General features: G+C 39.0%; 1 protein-coding gene and 1 pseudogene across 1 annotated transcript in view; one reads left to right on the forward strand and one right to left on the reverse strand.

The window, feature by feature from the left end:
• ZSWIM5 (zinc finger SWIM-type containing 5) overlaps window positions 1-22,058 on the forward strand; it is a 253,756-nt gene that overhangs the window by 34,236 nt on the left and 197,462 nt on the right. The gene's annotated exons all lie outside the window — the stretch shown is intronic.
• Window positions 1-22,058, reverse strand: part of LOC114898864 — a 29,612-nt pseudogene that overhangs the window by 569 nt on the left and 6,985 nt on the right.

Raw genomic sequence — 22,058 nt, forward strand, 5'->3', positions numbered from 1 at the left:
GTTAATATCAACAGCTCTCTGTGGTTGATGAGAGACTGTTGCCTAATTTGTCATCTTTGTACATTTCTTCTCAATTCTTGTAGAAGAACAAGGGGATAGGATTAGGACTGCCTCTGTTCCCGACAAATATTAATAGACTGTAAGCTCTTATCCCCATAATCATACCCTTGATTTTGTCGTCACCTAAACCTGCACCTTCTCCAAACTCCAAGTTTCTCAGATTTCCAACCTCCATGGATTAAATAAATTCCCTTTGGTACTCCAAACCCAGTTATTAGCTGGCTTCATCAAAACTAATATTTTAGTTTTATTTTATGTTCATTTTAAAGGTTAAATTATCAATAGTACAAACATGTATAACTCATCATTTATTTTATTTATTAATTTTAAAAAATTTATTTATTTATTTGGTTGTGCTGGGTCTTAGTTGCGGCTCACCAGCTCCCTTGGTGGCAGCATGGGGGTTCCTTAGTTGCGGCAGGTGGTCTCCTTAGTTGCGGCTCACAGGCTCCGTAGTTGTGGTATGCATGTAGGATCTAGTTCCCTGACCAGGGATCGAACCCGGGCCCCCTCCATTGGGAGCACGGAGTCTTAACCACTGTGCCACCAGGGAAGTCCCTCATCATCATTTATTTTAAATGATACTTGGTTATTATTCAAATGATAAGCTAAAGTTTTAAGTTTTTAAAAAATTATGTCTTTCTTGGTTGTATAAACTTATAGTCTTATGATTTTTAAAGCTTTGTAAATATTGTTATTTAGTATACCAATAATATATAACTTATTTTGCATAACAGTGGCAACAATAATAGTAATAGCTAATACATATATAGTAAACATTTACTATGCTAGCTTTGTGCTAAGTGTTTAACATGTTTTAACTTATTTCATTCTTACAATAATCTTTTTGAGGTGTGTATTTTATTATTCCAATTTTACGGATAAAGACATGATTCCCACATAAGAATTTGTCCAAGGTCACACAACCAGTTAAGTGGCAGAGCTGAGGTTAGAACCAAGGCAGTCTGGTACCTGTGTCCAAAATCTTAATCATTATGCTATATTCAATTATGCATAGTGAAAAATAAAATGAATAACTTAAGTCCAAAATAGTGATTGAGAAGGGCAAAACAAATCAGTTAAGTGAAAACATTATATACTGAAATTATTTTTCCTTTCCTGTCCATAAATAAGAAAATTCAGACATAGATTTTATATATAGACTATGACAAATCTTTATTGCTTTCAATAACACCCATTCTTGCCTTATACATTATATCACATCTTTAATGCATAGACTTAAAAAAAAACTAGCTGCTGCTGTACTAGAACAATAAATCTATTGTTGAGCCTAGTATATTAAATTAATATATCATGGATCTGTTATATATTCCTTTTTTGTTTTTAATTTATTTTTTCCATATTGGGTCTTTGTTGCTGCGCGAGGGCCTTCTCTAGTTGCAGCGAGCAGGGGCTACCCTTCGCTGCGGTGCATGTGCTTCTCACTGCAGCGCATGTGCTTCTCACTGCAGCGGCCTCTCCCATTGCGGATCATAGGCTCCAGGCACGCAGGCCTCAGTAGTTGTGGCACGCAGGCCCAGCAGCTGTGACTCACGCGCTCTAGAGCGCAGGCTGAGTAGTTGTGGCGCATGGGCTTCATTGCTCCGTGTCATGTGGGATCTTCCCGGATCAGGGCTTGAGCCCATGTCCACTGCATTGGCAGGCGGATTCTTAACCACTGCCCCACCAGGGAAGTCCCTCTTTTTTAAAAAAAAAATTTATTTATTTATTTGACTGCCCTGGGTCTTAGTTGCGGCACACGGGAATTTTGTTGCCATGTGCAGGATCTTTTTAGTTGCAACATGTGGGATCTAGTTCCTTGACCAGGGATTGAACCCGGTCCCCTGCATTGGGAGCTCAGAGTCTTAGCCACTGGACCACCAGGGAAGTCCCCCTATTATGTATTCTTACAAGATTAACTTTTTCTCCAGTAGTATAAAATGGTTGAAATTAGTGATAGTTTTTTTTTTTTTTTTTTGCGGTACGCGGGCCTCTCACTGTTGTGGCCTCTCCCGTTGCGGAGCACAGGCTCCGGACGCGCAGGCTCAGCGGCCATGGCTCATGGGCCCAGCCGCTCCGCGGCATGTGGGATCTTCCCGGAATGGGGCACGAACCCGTGTCGCCTGCATCGGCAGGCAGACTCTCAACCACTGCGCCACCAGGGAAGCCCGATAGTTATAATTTAAATGAAGGAAATAATTCACTTTGCAGTACAGATAGAAAAACAGGGCTTCCCTGGTGGCGCAGTGGTTAAGAATCCTCCTGCCAATTCAGGGTGCACGGGTTCGAGCTCTGGTCTGGGAAGATCCCACATGGCCGCGGAGCAACTAAGCCCGTGCACCACAACTACTGAGCCTGCGCTCTAGGGCCCGTGAGCGGCATATACTGAGCCCACGTGCTGCAACTACTGAAGCCCACGTGCCTAGAGCCCGTGCTTGGCAACAAGAGAAGCCACTGCAATGAGAAGCCCATGCACCACAGCAAAGAGTAGACTCTGCTCGCCGCAACTAGAGAAAGCCCGTGCACAGCAATGAAGACCCAATGCAGCCAAAATAAATAAATAAATTTAAAAAGAAAGAAAAACAGGTGACTTCATAAATGGGGAATATATTGTTGATTTTCTTCACCTTATTTTTAATTGTCTTTATGATTTACCAGTAGCAATTTAGTTAGTTTCAGTTTTCATTACATTATGGAATTTGTTAGAAAGCAGTAGAAGGAAGAAAAGAGGCCGAACATTTAGAAGTGTTACTGATGAGTGGTTTATAAAACTCATTTTAAGAGTGATTTACGGGAATTCCCTGGCGGTCCAGTGGTTAGGACTCTGTGCTTTCACTGCCAGGGCCTGGGTTCAATCCCTGGTTGGGGAACTAAGATCCTGCAAGCTTCACGGCCCAGCCAAAAAAGAAGAGTGATTTATATGATGGTTGTAATCTAAATATGCAGTTCATTTGCTAACTGCTCCAAACCCTGTGATCCTAGAGGTTCTGGGAAGATCATAAGGACATGCTGTGGGAGAAAAAAGTGTCCAACAATCTTTGTAGCTCCTTTTATGGCAGAATATTTTCTCCCAGAGTTCAGCTGCAGGAGGTAATATATCTGAAGTGCTTGTTGAAGTATAAAGTTCTGTATTGATATTAGTTGTGACTTGTCTAAGGTCATGTGTGGTATATTTGCTACAGAACTGTAAGTTAGAAAATTTTTCAGTTGTCTGCAAAGTAAAATATATCATATTTTTAAAGAACATATTCATTTTAGCTCACTCCACTAAGAATATATTTGTAGTACTAATTTGGCACTGGGTTCTTCAGTTATTATAATGTTGCATTTAATGAACATATATGGTATTTATTACAGCTGAGGTTGGCATTTTATCTCCTTTTTTGGGCAGATTAATTTTTTTGAGAGGAAAGTACAACTATTAATATTCACTCAACAAGTATGGTCAAAATAAAGTATAGCGTAGCCCCCAAACAGAATCCTGTTTGTTCATTTTTACAACCCTTTGGGTTACATTTTGGATTTAGCATTGAATGCATCATCTTTCCTTTAATTTGAACGTTACATCTGTGTACACACCTGTAAGCATTCTTATAATATGAAAAACTGTCCCCCTGCATTTTTGGATATTATGAATTTGGGCAGATTTTAAAAAGAATTTTTAGGCTGAAAAATTCATATAATGAAATTTATGTTTCTTTAAAGCAGCAGGTGAGTGTAAAAGGTAAACGCTTACTTGAACAGCCTCATTTAAATATCTTTTACCTTTTTTGTGTTATAAAAACAACTGTAATTCCTAATTTGTAAAAATTTTCTTAAAATAATTTGCTAAGCAGTTGGTTAAATTTCTTTGAAAGTATATTTGTTGAATTATTCATAATTAACTAAAACTGGTTACAGTGATATAATGTTCCATACAGCATATGATATTCCTCACCATTTTTCTTGATAGTATTGGTTAATGTTCACTCTCAGGAAGCCCCTTAGATCATGCTTTATCTCCTTTGTACTTTTGTGATCCTTATGGGGTTATGGAATATAATAATATGACCTTCTTATGGGGTTATGGAATATAATAATATGACCTTCTATCTTATAAAAATAGACTGAACTATTTCTGGAAGAAGTGTAATAGTCAGCAGAGCTGCAAGCAAGAGAGGCTTTCACAGGGTTGATAGGCTGTGAAACTGTTGAATGGACTTTGGTTTCAAAGACATCTGTTTTAAATTAATCTTGGTCAGATACATGCCATTGTAGACAATTAAAATGCAATTGACTTTCTGACCTTAGAACAAAGAAGTACCATACAATAATTTTTTTCAGTATAAAATTAATTTTTTTGAGTCTTAGTTGCTGTGGTATAGTACTGGAGCTCACTGAAAAGACAATGGAGGAGGGTATTTGACATTTTATTGATTTTTTAAGGAAAGCTTGATTTTAGGGAATTGAAAATGTGTATGGAGGAACGTAGGCCATTCTGGAAGCCAACATGTAGAAGTTGTTCCATTGGCAGCATTTTTCAATAACTGATATAGCAGTTAATTGTTTGAATAAATCCTTGTGTTGAAATTTCTTAGTTCTACACAATGTTCTTTGTTGTTTTTTTTTTGGCTGCACTGGGTCTTCATTACTGCACTTGGACTTTGTCTAGCTGCGGTGAGTGGGGGCTACTCTTCATTGCAGTGCGCAGGCTTCTCATCGTGGTGGCTTTTCTTGTTGCTGAGCACGGGCTCTAGGCACGTGGGCTTCAGTAGTTGCAACCCATGGGCTCAGTAGTTTTGGCTCACGGACTCTAGAGTGCAGTCTCAGTAGTTGTGGCGCATGGGCTTAGTTGCTCCGCGGCGTGTGGGATCTTCCCGGACCCGGGCTTGAACCTGTGTTCCCTGCATTGGCAGGCGGATTCTTTTATGTTTTATTTTTATTTTTTTTAACATCTTTATTGGAGTATAATTGCTTTACAATGGTGTGTAAGTTTCTGCTTTATAACAAACTGAATCAGCCATACATATACATATATCCCCATATCTCCTCCCCCTTGCGTCTCCCTTCCATCCTCCCTATCCTAACCCTCTAGGTGGTCACAAAGCACCGAGCTGATCTCCCTGTGCTATGCAGGTGCTTCCCACTAGCTATCTATTTTACATTTGGTAGTGTATATATGTCCATGTCACTCTCTTATTTCGTCCCAGCTTACCCTTCCCCCTCTCCGTGTCCTCAAGTCCATTCTCTACGTCTGAGTCTTTATTCCCTTCTTGCCCCTAGGTCCCTCATGACCTTTTTTTATTTTTTTAGATTCCATATATATGTGTTAGCATATGGTGTTCTTTCTTTCTGACTTCACTCTGTATGACAGACTCTAGGTCCATCCACCTCACTAAGATAACACAATTTCGAGTCTTTGTGGCTGAGTAATATTCCATTGTATATATGTGCCACATCTTTTTTTGGGGGGTGGGTGCATGTATCTTTTATTTTTTTATTTTAATTTAATTTTAAACATCTTTAATGCAGTATAATTGCTTTTCAATGGTATGTTAGTTTCTGCTTTACAACAAAGTGAATCAGTTATACATATACATATGTCCCCATATCTCCTCCCTCTTGCGTCTCCCTCCCTCCCACCCTCCCTATCCCACCCCTCTAGGTGGTCACAAAGCACCGAACTGATCTCCCTTTGCTATACAGCTGCTTCCCACTAGGTATCTATTTTATGTTTGGTAGTGTATATATGTCCATGCCACTCTTTCACTTTTTTTTTTTTTTTTTTTGCGGTATGTGGGCCTTTCACTGCTGTGGCCTCTCCCGTTGTGGAGCACAGGCTCCGGACGCGCAGGCCCAGCGGCCATGGCTCACGGGCCCAGCCGCTCCGTGGCATGTGGGATCTTCCTGGACCGGGGCACGAACCCGTGTCCCCTGCATCGGCAGGCGAACGCTCAACCATTGCGCCACCAGGGAAGACCCCACTCTCTCACTTTGTCCCAGCTTACCCTTCCACCTCCCTGTATCTGCAAGTCCATTCTCTAGTAGGACTGTGTCTTTATTCCCATCTTGCCCCTAAGTTCTTCATGACCATTTTTTTTTTTTTAGATTCCGTATATATGTGTTAGCATATGGTGTTTGTTCTTCTCATTCTGACTTACATCACTCTGTATGACAGACTCTAGGTGCATCCACCTCACTACAAATAACTCAATTTCGTTTCCTTTTATGGCTGAGTAATATTCCATTGTATATATGTGCCACATCTTCTTTATCCACTCGTCTGTTGATGGACATTTAGGTTGCTTCCATGTCCTGGCTATTGTAAATAGAGCTTCAATGAACATTTTGGTACATGACCCTTTTTGAATCATGGTTTTCTCAGGGTATATGCCCAGCAGTGCGATTGCTGGGTCGTATGGTACTTCTATTTTTAGTTTTTTAGGGACCCTCCATACTGTTCTCCATAGTAGCTGTATCAGTTTACATTCCCACCAAGAATGCAAGAGGGTTCCCTTTTCTCCACACCCTCTCTAGCATTTATTGTTTGTAGATGTTTTGATGATGGCCATTCTGACTGGTGTGATGTGATACCTCATTGTAGTTTTTTTTTTTTGGCGGTACACGGGCCTCTCACTGTTGTGGCCTCTCCCGTTGCGGAGCACAGCCTCCGGACGCGCAGGCTCAGCGGCCATGGCTCACGGGCCCAGCCGCTCCGCGGCATGGGTGATCTTCCCGGACCAGGGCACGAACCGGTGTCCCCTGCATTGGCAGGCGGACTCTCAACCACTGCGCCACCAGGGAAGCCCTCTCATTGTAGTTTTGATTTGCATTTCTTTAATGATTAGTGATGTTGAGCATTCTTTCATGTGCTTGTTGGCAATCTATATATCTTCTTGGGAGAAATGTCTATTTAGGTCTTCTGCCCATTTTTGGATTGAGTTTTTTTTTTTTTTTTGATATTGAGCTGCATGAGCTGCTTGTAAAGTTTGGAGATTAATCTTTCTCAGTTGCTTCATTTGCAAATATTTTCTCCCATTCTGATGGTTGTCTTTTCATCTTATGTTTTCCTTTGCTGTGCAAAAGCTTTTAAGTTTCATTAGGTCCCATTTGTTTATTTTTGTTTTTATTTCCATTTCTCTAGGAGGTGGGTCAAAAAGGATCTTGCTGTGATTTATGTCATAGAGCGTTCTGCCTATGTTTTCCTCTAAGAGTTTGATAATGTCTGGCCTTACATTTAGGTCTTTAATCCATTTTGAGTTTATTTTTGTGTATGGTGTTAGGGAGTGTTGTAATTTCATTTTTTACACGTAGCTGTCCAGTTTTCCCCGCACCACTTATTGAAGAGGCTGTCTTTTCTCCAGTGTATATTCTTGCCTCCTTTATCAAAGATAAGGTGACCATATGTACGTGGGTTTATCTCTGGGTTTTCTATCCTGTTCCACTGATCTATATTTCTGTTTTTGTGCCAGTACCATACTATCTTGATTACTCTAGCTTTGTAGTATAGTCTGACGCCCTGGAGCCTGATTCCTCCCGCTCCATTTTTCTTTGTCAAGATTGCTTTGGCTATTTGGGGTCTTTTCTGTTCCCATGCAAATTGTGAAAGTTTTCGTTCTAGTTCTGTGAAAATTGCCTTTGGTAGTTTGATAGGGATTGCATTGAATCTGTAGATTGCTTTGGGTAGTATAGTCATTTTCACAATGTTGATTCTTCTAATCCAGGAACATGGTATATCTCTCCATCTGTGTGTATCATCATTAATTTCTTTCATCAGTATCTTCTCGTTTTCTGCATACAGATCTTTTGTCTCCCTAGGTAGGTTTATTCCTAGGTGTTTTATTCTTTTTGTTGCAATGGTAAATGGGAGTGTTTCCTTAATTTCTCTTTCAGATTTTTTCATCATTACTGTATAGGAATGCAAGAGATTTCTGTGCATCAATGTTGTATCCTGCTACTTTACCAAATTCATTGATTAGTAGTTTTCTGATAGCATCTTCAGGATTCTCTATGTATAGTATCATTTCATCTGCAAACAGTGACAGCTTTACTTTATCTTTTCCAATTTGGATTCTTTTTATTTCTTTTTCTTCTCTGATTGCTGTGGCTAAAACTATGTTGAATAATAGTGGTGAGAGTGGACAACCTTGTCTCGTTCCTGATCTTAGTGGAAATGGTTTCAGTTTTTCACCATTGAGAACAATGTTGGCTGTGGGTTTGTCATAAATGGGCTTTATTATGTTGAGGTAAATTGCCTCTATGCCTACTTTCTGGAGGGTTTTTATCATAAATGGGTGTTGATTTTTGTCGAAAGCTTTTTCTACATCTATTGAGTTGATCTTATGGTTTTTATCCTTCAGTTAATATGGTTTATCACATTGATTGATTTGTGTATTTTGAAAAATCCTTGCATTCCTGTAATATACCCCACTTGATCATGGTGTATGATCTGTTTAATGTGCTGTTGGATTCTGTTTGCTAGTATTTTGTTGAGGATTTTGCATCTATGTTCATTAGTGATATTGACCTGTAGTTTTCTTTCTTTGTGACATCTTTGTCTGGTTTTTGTATCAGGGTGATGATGGCCTCATAGAATGAGTTTGGGAGTGTTCCTCCCTCTGCTATATTTTGGAAGAGTTTGAGAAGGTTAGGTATTAGCTCTCCTCTAAATGTTTGATAGAATTTGCCTGTGAAGCCATCTGGTCCTGGGCTTTTGTTTGTTGGAAGATTTTTAATCACAGTCTCAATTTCAGTGCTTGTGATTGGTCTGTTTATATTTCCTGTTTCTAACTGGTTCAGTCTTGGAAGGTTGCGCTTTTCTACCAATTTGTCCATTTCTTCTAGGTTGACCATTTTTTTGGCATATAGTTGCTTGTAATAATCTCTCATGATCTTTTGTATTTCTGCAGTGTCATTTGTTACTTCTTTTTCATTTCTAATTCTATTGATTTGAGTCTTCTCCCTTTTTTCTTCTTGATGAGTCTGGCTAATGGTTTATCAATTTTGTTTATCTTCTCAAAGAACCAGCTTTTAGTTTTATTGATCTTTGCTATCATTTCTTTTATTTCTTTTTCATTTATTTCTGATCTGACCTTTATGATTTCTTTCCTTCTGCTGACTTTGGGGTTTTTTGGTTCTTCTTTCTCTAATTGCTTTAGTTGTAAGTTTAGGTTGTTTAGTTGAGATGTTTCTTGTTTTTTGAGGTAGGATTGTATTGCTATAGACTTCCCTCTAAGAACTGCTTTTGCTGCATCCCATAGGTTTTGGGTCATTATGTTTTCATTGTCATTTGTTTCTAGGTATTTTTTGATTTCCTCTTTGATTTGTTCAGTGATCTCTTGGTTATTAAGTAGTGTATTGTTTAGCCTCCATATGTTTGGATTTTTTCCAGATTTTTTCCTGTAATTGATATCTAGTCTCATAGCATTGTGATCAGAACGATATTTGATATGATTTCAACTTGCTTGAATTTACCAAGGTTTGCTTTGTGACCCAAGATATGATCTATCCTGGAGAATGTCCTATGAGCACTTGAGAAGAAAGTGTATTCCCTTGTTTTTGGATGGAATGTCGTATAAATATCAATTAAGTCCATCTTGTTTAATGTATCGTTTAAAGCTGTGTCTCCTTATTTATTTTCATTTTGGATGATGTGTACATTGGTGAAAGTGGGGTGTTAAAGTCCTCTACTATGATTGTGTTACTGTCGATTTCCCCTTTCATGGCTGTTAGCATTTGCCTTATGTATTGAGGTACTCCTATGTTGGGTGCATAAATATTTACAATTTTTATATCTTCTTCTTGGATTGATCCCTTGATCATTATGTAGTGTCCTTCTTTGTCTCTTGTAATAGTCTTTAGTCTAAAGTCTATTTTGTCTGATGTGAGAATTGCTACTCCAGCTTTCTTTTGATTTCGTTTGTATGGAATATCCTTTTCCATTCCCTCACTTTCAGTCTGTATGTGTCCCTAGGTCTGAAGTGGGTCTCTTGTAGACAGCATATATACGGGTCTTGTTTTTGTATCCCTTCAGCCAGTCTATGTCTTTTGGTTGGAGCATTTAATCCATTTACATAAGGTAATTATCAATATGTATGTTCCTATTACCATTTTCTTAATTGTTTTGGGTTTGTTATTGTAGGTCTTTTCCTTCTCTTGTGTTTCCTGCATGGAGAAGTTCCTCTAGCATTTGTTGTAGAGCTGATTTGGTGGTGCTGAATTCTCTTAGCTTTTGATTGTCTGTAAAGGTTTTAATTTCTCCATCAAATCTGAAAGAGATCCTTGCTGGGTAGAGTCATCTTGGTTGTAGGTTTTTCCCTTTCATCACTTTAAATATATCCTGCCACTCCCTTCTGTTTTGCAGAGTTGTTGCTAAAAGATCAGCTGTTAATGGCAGGTGGATTCTTAACCACTGCGCCACCAGGGAATTGCCTACACACTGTTAAATGTGTCTTTTTTTTTAAAAAAAAATGAATGTAGAGTGGATGTGAAATATATATGATCTCTGAAGAAAATGATTGCTGTATTATGAGATAAATGTAATTACTTTTCAATAATCATGTGACATAATGTAAGTTCAGTACTGTGCTATAAATATTGGCAATTCTCCAGTCATTTTTAACTTAATAAGAAATTATTTCAGGGACATTGAGTATATAACATGTCTTTTAAAAATTAAAACTGTCTTCTAATTTATGTAGTTACCTATTCTTAGGACTTAAATATTTACTTCCTAAATGTGATTTGGTATGTTTTTGAGTGAGGTGGGAGGGATTATGTTAATCCCTTTACTCTTGAGGATTCAAAAAGAATTATTTCTTAAAATAGCTTTGTTTTTTAAAAAATTACATACTAATTAATTACAAGAAAATATAAAAGTACAGCAAAAAAAGGTAAAAGTCATCTGAACATCCTTCCAGATAACTTTTCCAACAACAGAGCAAAATAAACAAATGAGACCTAATCAAACTTACAAGCTTTTGCACAGTAAGGGAAACCATAAACAAAATGAAAAGACACCCTATGGGGTGGGAAAAAGTATTTGCAAATGATGTGACTGACAAGGGCTTAACTTCCAAAATATGCAAATAGCTCATACAGCTCAATAACAGAAAAGCAAACAACCCAATCAAAAATGGGCAGAAAACCTAAATGGATATTTCTCCAAAGAAGACATAGAGATGGCCAATGACTACATGAAAAGATGCTCAAGAACGCTAATTATTAGAGAAATACAAATCAAAACTATAATGAGGTACCACCTCACACTGGTCAGAATGGCCATTATTACAAAGTCTACAAATAACAAATGCTGCAGAGGGCATGGAATAAAGGGTACCCTCCTGTACTACTGTTAGGAATGTAAATTGGTACAGCCACTCTGGAAAACAGTATGGAGGTTCCTTAAAAAACTAAAAATACAGTTACCATATGATCCAGCAATCCCAATCCTGTGCATATATCTAGAGAAGACTCTAATTCAAAAAGATACAAGGACCCCAAGTGTTCATAGCAGCACTATTTACAACAGCCAAGACATGGAAGCAACCTACATGTCCATCGACAGATGAATGGATAAAGAAGATGTGGCATACACACACACACACACACACACACACACACACACACACACACAATGGAATACTACTCAGCCATAAAAAGAATGAAATAGTGCCATTTGCAACTACTTGGGTGGACCTAGAGATTATCATACTAAGTGAAATAAGTCAGAAAGAGAAGGACAGATACCATGGAATATCACTTTTATGTGGAAAATAAGATAGGACACAAATGAACTTATCTATGAAACAGAAACAGACTCACAGAAATAGAGAACAGGCTTGTGGTTGCCAAGGGGGAAAGCAGGGGGAAGGGATAAATTAGGAGTATGGGATTAAAGATACAAACTACTATATGTAGGGACTTCCCTGGTGGTCCAGTGGTTAAGACTCTGTGCTCCCAATGGAGGGGGCCCAGGTTCGATCCCTTTTCAGGGAACTAGGTCTCGCATGAGCAACTAAAGATCCTGTGTGCGGCAACGAAGATCCTGCACGCCACAAGGAAATCCCGCACACGGTAACGAAGATCCCGCGTGCCGCAGTAAGACCTGGCACAGACCAATAAATATTAAAAAAAAAAACAGCGCTTCCCTGGTGGTGCAGTGGTTGAGAGTCCACCTGCCGATGCAGGCGATGCGGGTTCGTGGCCCGGTCTGGGATGATCCCACATGCCGTGGAGCGGCTGGGCCCGTGAGCCATGGCCGCTGAGCTTGCGCGTCCGGAGGCTGTGCTCCGCAACGGGCGAGGCCACAGCAGTGAGAGGCCCACGTACCGCAAAAAAAACAAAAAAACAGAAAAACTACTATATGTAAAATAGATAACAAGGTCCTGCTGTATGGCACAGGGAACTATATTTAATATCCTGTAATATTCCATAATGGAAAAGAATATGAAAAAGAATACATATATGTGTATAACTCAATCACTTCGCTATACACTAGAAAGTAACACAACATTATAAATCAACTTTACTTCAATTAAGAAAAAAACAATTGGATTAAAAAAAATCCTATCAACAGTGAAAAAAAGAAATTCCAAACGTGTCACTAGCTCCTTGGTCTTGATTAAGTTACTTACTTTATTTAGGCAACAACATCCTTGTCTGTAATATAGGGTCATAATACCTACCTCTTAGAATTGTTGTAAGGATATCTAATGAGAGGTTACTATATGCCCACCTCTGTGCTACATGCATTATCTCATTTCGAGGAGTAGAAGCATTCATTTCCTGGGGAAACAAATGTGGGAAGGACATTCCAAGCAGAAGGAACTAAATGTACAGCTTACAAGGTAAAAGAATGTGTGAAACAATGTGGTGTTTTTGAAAAGTGATGACTATAGCACATGTGTAAAGGGAAAGCATAAGAGAGGTGATGGGAATTGAGAGGAAATTTAACTTGAACCCAGATCATCAAGGGTCTGTCTTTCTAAGGAGTTTAGAATATATCCTGTAAAGCAGGTAGCACAAATTCAGTTGTTTATGGGGAGCCAGGCAGGTAAGGTACTTCAATGAATTGAAGTGGATAAGGACTGTGGTAAACTGGAAATCACAAATCGCATATGCCCTGTCTTATCTAGGTGTCCTGTCCTCTGCTCCAGCACAGTTTTCTATGTGGAAATTTGGGCCTAGTGTTGCTGAATTTTCTGATTTTTCGAAGAGAAGTTACATATCCATATTTTTAATATGAAATCATATTTTCAAAGCACCTGTGTGTGTGCGGAAGAAAACCCTTCATCTTTTTTTTTTTTTTGCGGTACGCGGGCCTCTCACTGTTGTGGCCTCTCCCGTTGCGGAGCACAGGCTCTGGACGCGCAGGCTCAGCGGCCATTGCTCACGGGCCCAGCTGCTCTGCGGCATGTGGGATCCTCCCGGACCGGGGCACGAACCCGCATCCCCTGCATTGGCAGGCAGACTCTCAACCACTGCGCCACCAGGGAAGCCCCCTTCATCTTTATTTTTTACTCAGTCTGTAGGCTATCAGTTTATGGCCTCTGCTGTAGATAGATGGGAAGCCATATAAGCTTTTTAATAACAAGGGTGGTGACATGGCCAGATTTGATCTTGAGATAGATCATTCTCACCTCAGTGTGGAGAATGGATTGGTGAGAATAAAGAATGGACGTAGAAGGCTATTGTAATAAATAGAAAAAGTGAGAGAAGTGGCTAGTTTAAGGCAGTGGCATAGGGCTGGAAGTGGGAGTGGGAGATGAATTGAAGAGCTCACTTCAGTGCCGTGCTTCCCAATATTTTCATTTTCACAGACCATTGTGGATTTACTGTTTGGAAAGATTTATGTCTTGCAAGTAAGACATAATAAACAACAATAACATAGTAAACAACAATAACAAATAACTAATATTATTGATCACTTACTATGTGCTAAAAGTATTCTGTGCTAAGGGCTTTATACACTTACTTAAGCCTCATAGCAGTGATATAAGATAGATAATATTACCATCTCCATTTTACAAATGAAAGGAATGAGATTTAGAAGAGTTAACTTGCTTGACTAGTAAACCAAGGGGGCAGAATTTAGATCCAGAACCTGAAATTTTTTATAGCAACAAATAAATATAGGAACAATAAAGCAAGCTCTGTACTGTATAATAACAATTATAGTAATTACTAGAACTGAATTAGCTTATTTATAGGAAGTTATTAGCACAACTTTTACATAAACATTATTATGTTGAAGTTTTTCTGTAAAAATGTTTTTTGGGTTAAACGTATTTTTATGTGAATTTCTGTAAGAGATGAGATACAACTAACTCTGGTGTAGATGGGATTTAGTACAATTGTATTTGCAATAGCATGTTATTTAAATTTTCCACATGCTATAACAGATGACTTAGCACAACACAATTTGAATTTTTCACCTTATTCTTTTCAATTTTACCTCCAGATGAATTTCATTTGATTTAGCTACTTTTAGGTTCAGCCTTATTTTGAATATGTTACTGAACTAGAATAAAAGAAAGATACATTACTCTCTTCCCAGGAGCCCTAATTCTTTATGGTTTCCACTATTGCCATGATTTTTACCATTGTGAAAATTCAAATTTTTATAGAGTTTTACAGTGTAAGAATTGCAGCTCAGCTATTTAAGGCAGCAATTGCCATATTATCATAGAACTAAAATCAGAAAAGAATGGAACTAACATTTATTGAAAACGTTTTATATGCCAGATATGTCTAAATCCATTGTCTAAATCATCACAACAACCCTATAAAGGTAAGTGGTGTCTCTGTTTTACAGATGGAAAAAAATGCCCCCAAAGTTAAATACCTTGCTCAAATTCCCACAGCTAGTTATAGGTAAAGCCAGGATTTAAATCCAAATCTATTTGATTTCAAATAGAGAAGTTCTGTAGCATTACTTAAAAACTATAAGCAACTCAGTCCATAAGTACTTGTCACCTGGGATAATATTTGCCAAACATATGTTGACTAAAGATTGGCATCGAGATATATAAAGAACTCTTGCAATTCAGTAATAAGACAAGCAACCCAATATAATATGGGCAAAAGATGTAAACAAACACATCACAAAGATTATGCTCTACAAATGGCTAATAAGCACAATAAAAAGCACTCAACATTATTAGTCATCAGGGAAGTGTAAATTAAAACCACAATGAGATAGTATTACTACATTCCCACCAGAATGGCTAAAATTAAAAAGTCAAATATGGGTAAGGATGTGGAGCAATCAGAAGTCTTACACATTATTTTTGGGAATATAAAATGGTATAACCACTTTGGACAATGGTCTACAGATACACCTACCCTATGATCAGAAATTCCACTCAAGTATTTACTCAAAATAAATGAAAGCACATTTCAAAAATGTCAACAAAGGGACTTCCCTGGTGGTCCAGTAGGTAAGACTCCACACTACCAATGCAGGGAGCCTGGGTTTGATCCATGGTCGGGGAACTAGATCCCTCATGCATGCTGCAACTAAGAGTCCACATGCCCCAACTAAGAGTCTGCATGCTGCAACTAAAGATCCCACATGCAGCGATGAAGATCCTGCATGCCACAACTAAGACCCGATGCAGCCAAAAAAAAAAAAAGATGTCAACAAAAACCATGTACAAGAATGTTCATGGCAGCTTTAGTTGTAATAGCCCCAAACTGGAAACAGCCTTGTTGTGCGTGAACAGAAGGATGGCTAAATAAACTGTTATATTCATACAATGGACTACTACTCAGCAATAAAAAGGAGCAAACTGGGGGTGGGATGAACTGGGAGATTGGGATTGACATGTATACACTACTATGTATAAAATAGATAACTAATGAGAATCTACTATATAGCACAGGGAACTCTGCTCAGTGCTCAGTGGTGACCTAAATGGGAAGGGAATCTAAAAAAGAGGGGATATATGTGTACGTATGGCTGATTCACTTTGCTGTACAGAAACTGACACAGCAGTGTAAAGCAACTATACTCCAATAAAAAAATAAAATAAAGTCAGCTTTGTTTGACAGTAATTTTTTTAAAAAAGAGCAAACTACTGATATGTGCAACAACATGAGTACATCTCAAAAATATTATGCTATGTGAAAAAGCCTCACTCAAAAGAGTGCATGTTGTTTGATTTTATTTATTTATTATTTATTTATTTATTTTTTAACATCTTTATTGGAGTATAATTGCTTTACAATGGTGTGTTAGTTTCTGCTTTATAACAAAGTGAATCAGTTATACATAAACATATGTTCCCATATCCCCTCCCTCTTGCGTCTCCCTCCCTCCCACCCTCCCTCTAGGTGGTCACAAAGCACTGAGCTGATCTCCCTGTGCTATGCGGCTGCTTCCCACTAGCTATCTGTTTTACGTTTGGTAGTGTATATATGTCCATGCCACTCTCTCACTTTGTCACAGCTTACCCTTCCCCCTCCCCATATCTTCAAGTCCATTCTCTAGTAGGTCTGTGTCTTTATTCCCATCTTACCCCTAGGTTCTTCATGACCTTTTTTTTTTCCTTAGATTCCATATATATGTGTTAGCATACGGTATTTGTTTTTCTCTTTCTGACTTACTTCACTCTGTATGACAGACTCTAGGTCCATCCACCTCACTACAAATAACTCAATTTCGTTTCTTTTTATGGCTGAGTAATATTCCATTGTATATATGTGCCACACCTTCTTTATCCATGTTGTTTGATTTTATTATAGGAAGTTCTAAAATAGGCAAAACTAATCAATCATTAAAAAAAAATTCAGAACACTGGTTGCCTCTGGAGGGGATTGAGTGGTAAGGGGCATGAGAAAACTTCCTGGGGTAATGGTAAGGTTTTATATCTTTGATTGCTTTTTAAAATTTCATTGTTCGGTGCAAGTGCATATAAGTACAATTGATTTTTGTGTATTGATCTCGTAACCTTGCTGAACTTGTTTATTTTTCTCTAATTGTTTTTGTGTAGGTTCCTTAGGATTTTCTATATATAAGATCATTCCATCTGTAAATAGAGATAGTAGTTTTACTTCTTCCCTCCCAGCTTGAATGCCTTTTATTTCTTTTCTTTGCCTAGTCACCCTTTCTCAGTCACCTTTGCAGTCTGTTTCTATTCTATCCAACCTTGGTATAATTAACTGCCTTCTGGGTGTGTCCACTTACGTATCTCTTTAGATCGTCAACCTCACTATGTCCAAGACTGAACTCATTGCTTCTGTCAAAGTCTTCTTCCTCTAGAGTCCCCTGTCTTGGTAGTGACATCACATCCAACTAATTGTTTAGCCAGAAAACTGAGAATCATCCTTGACTCCTCCATTTTCCTTACCCATCATATCTAATTCACCACTAAGTCCTGATGGTCCTGCTTCCTAAATCTCTTGAATCAGTCTAAAACTTATCCTTTCTGCTACCACTACCCTTGGCCAAACTACCATCATGTCTGGCCAGGACTGTTGCACTTGCTTAACTGGTTCCTCCAGAAGCTACTCTTGACTTTCACTTACCTATTCTTCACATTTTTGTCAGCATGATCTTTCTGAAAAGACAAATGTGATCATGTCACTGCCCTACTTAAAACATTCTTAAGCCTTCCTGTTCAAGTCCAGCATGGGCTGAATCCCTGCCTGCTTGCTTCCCATTACTCTTTGTATTAAGATCAAAATACGGTCTGTGAGGCCTTGCAGGTATGGCCTCTGCCTACTTTCCCAGACATTGTTACACTGGCTTTCTTTTGCTTCCTTGAACCAGATACCTATTGAACTTTAAGTACCAAAGGGCAGGGATCATATACCAGTGTATACTCAGGGCCTGACACGTGGTTAGGTACCAGTAAATATTAGTTGAGTAATTACAGATTATGTGCCAAGGCGGAGATGGATATGTTCATCTTAATTGTGATGATGGTTTCATGTATGTATGTCAAAACTTTTGTCAAACTTAATATGTCAAATGTAACCTATTGTACACTTTAAATAGGTACAGTTTATTGCATGTTAATTTTTTCTCAATAAAGCTGCTAAATAAACACCTATGTTCCTTTTTAGGGTCTTGGCACATTCTTTTTTTTTAATATAGATTTATTCTATTTATTTGTTTGTTTGTTTGGCTGTGCTGGGTCTTCGTTGCTGTGCGTGGGCTTTCTCTAGTTGCGGCGAGCAGGGGCTACTCATCATTGCGGTGCGTGGGCTTCTCATTGTGGTGGTTTCTTTTGTTGCGGAGCACGGGCTCTAGGCGCGCGGGCTTCAGTAGTTGTGGCACGTGGGCTCAGTAGTTGTGGCTCCCAGGCTCTAGAGCGCAGGCACAGTAGTTGTGGCGCATGGGCTTAGTTGCTCCGCGGCATGTGGGATCTTCCCGGACCAGGGCTCGAACCCGTGTCCCCTGCATTGGCAGGCGGATTCTTATCCACCGCGCCACCAGGGAAGCCCCAGCATATTCTTTTTATTTGTAATCTTCTTTTGCTCTTCTTTGCTCACCTAATTCCTACCTATTTTTTAGTCTTTGCTTAAATATATTTCTTCAGGATCTAGCTTGGAATCCCCCTTCATATCCCCCTAGATTAATTCTGCCTATTACATATCCTATCCTTCAGAGCATTTCTCATAATTATGCATAATTATGTAGTATTTGTTTAATGTCATCTTTTCACCTAAACTGTAATCTTCATGAGGATTGGGACCATGCCTTTCTTGTTCATTAATGTATATATCCTAGGGATGTATTATAGGCACTGAAATATTTGTTGACTGAATTAACAAATATGTATCCATTTATTTATTCTGCACATATCCATTGAGCCCTACCAGGAACCAGGTACTATTCTAGGTTCTGGAGTTACAGCAATGAACAAAACAGACCAAAAAAAATCTCTGCACTCATGGAATTTATATTTAAGCGTCAGGACACAGGGCTTCCCTGGTGGCGCAGTGGTTGAGAGTCCACCTGCTGATGCAGGGGACACGGGTTCGTGCCCCGGTCCGGGAAGATCCCACATGCCACGGAGTGGCTAGGCCCGTGAGCCATGGCCGCTGAGCCTGCGCATATGGAGCCTGTGCTCTGCAACGGGAGAGGCCACAACAGTGAGAGGCCTGCATACTGCCAAAAAAAAAAAAGAATCAGGACACAGACAGTTAAATAGTCAGGTGGTGGTAAACACTGTGGAGAAAAATAGAGCAGGGAAGGGGAATAAGTGGTGCTGAGGCATGTGGAGAATTGTCTCATTGCTCTTAGAGACCTGTAGGGATTAGAATCTGGTCATTGAGGGATGACCTAGGAGCTCTGGACTCCTTGGAGTGGTGGGGCATAAAGGGCATTATGAGATTAGTCTTGAAGGTCTCAAGGCAATTAGTGGAAGTTGTGAGTGTTGAACAATAGGAGGATCAGGAATCTTGCTAGGATCACACAGAATCCTTGGTTCCTTCTGTTCATCCTGCAGACAGTGATGTGGAAGTTTAGGTCTTGTATCTAGAGCACACAGAGTACTGAATGCTTCCCTTGATTGCTGCTGATAGATTTGTGAAGTACCAACCACCAGCAAGATTCTTTGGGAAAAACAAAAGCAATCTACCGACTTTAATCTCTCCCTGCTCTCAAGGAACTCACAATCTAGTTGACAAGACATATATGTAGAAAAATAATTATGATATAAAATAGAATGTAATAAGAGTAATAACAGAAATACAAATGTACTACAGGATTGAAGAAGGCGAGAATAATTGCAAAGGTGTAGGGGCAGAAAGGAAGCTGGAAGGTAAAACAAGGTAGAGGAAGGACAAGATTTCAACCAGCAGAAATGATAGGAAGTTGCATCTTAAACAAATGAACGTCTCTATTTGGATGCCTTTATTCTACCCCAAACTCAGCGTGTGTGTGTGTGTGAAGCCAGTTATTCCCCACAAACTCTGATCTTTCTCCTAATTTCCCTGTTTGTGATCATTCTCCCTAATATTCAGCCTATAAATGTTATAACCACCTTTGTTTCTCTCTTCCTCTAAAATAATAACCACCACAATGACTACCATTTATTGGTTAATCGCAGTGATCCGGACTCTGCTAAATCTTTTACATACAACTGGTGTGATCTGCTTCATAAAACTCAAAGTGAAAATGCAGTCTGTGTCTTATTCTCTAACAAATTAAAGCCAACCCAAGTCCCTATATGCTATATTTAGCAGAATATCACCCTTTCCCACATAATATCTGAAATACAGGCATTTCCCTTTCCACTGTATTGTCTGAAAGCTTCAAAGGGTTTGTTCATTCTAATCGGAAGGTGTATCTGATTCCCACTTCTAAGCAGGGAGGAATCTTGGTGACTCTCAGTCTGGTATTATTGTTGTTCTTTGTTGCTAGGTGGTACAGGTGTCAAATAGTCATTTCCATCATCTGGTGCTGCTGGTCCCCAAACAGCAAAATTTCACTGGCAAAAGCTTTTGGCAAAAGCTGGTAAGCTCCTTTCAAATGATGATGATTCCATGGAAAATTTACTGTCTCAGTGCTCCAGTTGACTTACGGTATCCCTCTTTATATACTTTTAGTTCCCAATCCTTTCAGGCATACAACACAATCCATTCTTTTATGAGACTCTGTTGTCACAGAGAAGTGCCTAGCTGAGTTTGAGTACCCTCTCAATGCAGAGCCCACAATCAATGTCTTTTTATGAGAATCCCCCATGAATTAAGCAATTTTCCCCCTACCATCCAAATGCAAAAGGCCTCTTACGAAGTTCCTCCCAGAAAGTCTTGGTTTCTTTAAGCCAATTAATTCTCCCTGGTAACCAGGGATGGAGTGTGTTATCTATCATTGAGTCTCAAGGTATTTTGCTAAACTCTAATCACTAAACAAATCTTCCAGCTTTCTTTATATTTGTATAAAAAGTTAAACTACTTAAGTGACCCTTTTTAGGATAAAGGTCAGTTTCTCTCTATTAAGAAAAATTATTACCTACAATTCTTAAACGTTGATGTGCATAAGCTCTCTTGGGTTATTACCCACAATTGCATATTACTGGGCACCCAATTCCAGAGATTCTGACTGATTAAATCTAATGCCTGGTTATTCTGAAGCAGATGGTCTGCAGACCACCCTTGGGAAATACTGGACGCTGTCTCACACACTCTTGTACTTGATGCCACTATAATACAGAATTACTTGTCCCTGACCACCCTCCTTCACCTCTTCCTCATGCCCTGCACATGTACATGTTCATATATCTGTTTGGATACCATCCTCTCACATCTTTCCCTCCCTGTGTATGTATTTTTGGGGGAAGAGAGGGCGTAGTATCCTCATCATTCTGCCAGACCTCTCTTCATTCTTTAAAACTATCCAGATGTCACCTTCTCTGTGACTCCCACATATAGGAAAAAAAAAAACAAAACTCCTTTCTTATGTGTTTATTTACATTACATTGTAAGTTCCTTGAGGGCGGGGACACTACAGGGTAGGAAACAAATGACATCAGGCTCTTAACTATTCTGAGAAATAAGATAGAGCCCAGAGTAAGTGATGTTGTATTTGAAACCTGAAGTTTGAATAAGAGTTAACCAGATTAAGAAGTATAAGGAAAGTATCTCAAGTAGAGAGAACAGTGTTTGCAAAGTCCTAGAGGTGAGAGAGTGACATGTTTGAGACTGAAAGAAATTTAGTAAAGTTGAAGAGTTTGGCTAGGGTTAGATCAAAGAGGGCCTTGTAAGAGTCTTAAGCCAATTAGAAAGCTAACTGCAGTTTGGAGAAAGAATTAGAATTAGAGTAAGAGTGGAGGCAGGGAGGTGGGTTTTGAAAAACTATAAGCTGTTAGAAAATAATATTTATCTGGGCTCATGGAACCCGTGAAAAAAGTGGTTGGATTCTACACGTACATGGAAAGTAATGAACATGATTTGATGATAGATCTGATATTGGGAGGGTTGCTGGTAAGGCAGCAGTTGGAGACAAGGATGACTGCCAGGTTTCTGGCCTTATGGTGGTGCCATTACCAAGGTAAGGGGGCTGGAGA

Source organism: Monodon monoceros, unplaced genomic scaffold, assembly GCF_005190385.1.
Source record: "Monodon monoceros isolate NGI ecotype Baffin Bay Population unplaced genomic scaffold, NGI_Narwhal_1 Super_Scaffold_18, whole genome shotgun sequence".
Classification (NCBI taxonomy): domain Eukaryota; kingdom Metazoa; phylum Chordata; class Mammalia; order Artiodactyla; family Monodontidae; genus Monodon; species Monodon monoceros.